We start from the raw sequence: 1197 nt of genomic DNA on the forward strand, positions 1-1197 counted from the left end.
GAATGTATATAAAATACTTATTATATTAAGACAGAAAAATATTATTAAAAATATCAAAAATATAAACATTCCATAATTAACGCTACGTCCATTATAATATAAGCTAACAGGAATATTATATGCAAAAACCAACTTTAACGAATTTTTCGTTTAAAATACAATTTGAACAAAGTTTTAGGTTAAAATAATAAAGATAGAATTAGCACATATCTAAACAATGCAATAGTTTAAGCTAGAAGATTTTAGACTAAAAACGTTTATTTAAAAGAAGTCTAGTGAAAATATTGAAGGGTATGTGTTTGCAATCCAGGAACAAGAAATTCCAACCAAATACCTAATGCACAAAAGGGACAGGCATGCAGGAAAAGCAGCAAAATGTGATAACCAATGCAGACATTGTGGAGCTAACACCAAAAATGCCATCCACATCATAAGCAGCTGTATAATCTACCAATGAGACATGGTAGATTATAGGACACAGTATAATGAGATCTTTTGGCAGGATAACCCCAAGGCCAAAGAAATAACCAATAGTATAGTAGAAACCATAGCCACTTACAATAAGAAGGCGTACTGGTGGAATGTCCCAGTGAAAAACACAATAAAATGTTAACATAATAGACCTGACATAGTAATTTGGGATAGATAAGAGAAACTGTACAGTTGTGGAAATTAGCCCAGTGGATGTTAACATAAAGCTAAAGATCAGCAAAAAAGAAAATACCTATGCTGAACTAGTGAGGAATCTACAGCTACTCTATCCAGATTACAAGTTCAGGTTTATGTCTGTGATTACTGGGGCACTGAAATACGTAACACACTGCCTAAATATCAATTTTGAGAAATTAGGCTTCTCAAAACAAAAAAGGAGAAAACTGATTTGAAGACTACAGGTCCAAGCCATCACTAGAACTGTTAAAATTTGTAAAACTTTCCAGAAGTTTATCATTTAAATATATACGAGCATGTCTAAACATGCAACTATATGCATGAGATGCATGAGAATACATATATAAAACAAAACATACAAATTTGCACATATACACACATACATACATACATACAATACATACATACATGCAATACATACAATACATTCATACATATATACAAACATACATACATACAGACAGACATACATACATACAGACATACATACAGACAGACAGACATATATACATACATACATACATACAT

Source organism: Octopus bimaculoides, chromosome 14 (genome assembly GCF_001194135.2).
Source record: "Octopus bimaculoides isolate UCB-OBI-ISO-001 chromosome 14, ASM119413v2, whole genome shotgun sequence".
Classification (NCBI taxonomy): domain Eukaryota; kingdom Metazoa; phylum Mollusca; class Cephalopoda; order Octopoda; family Octopodidae; genus Octopus; species Octopus bimaculoides.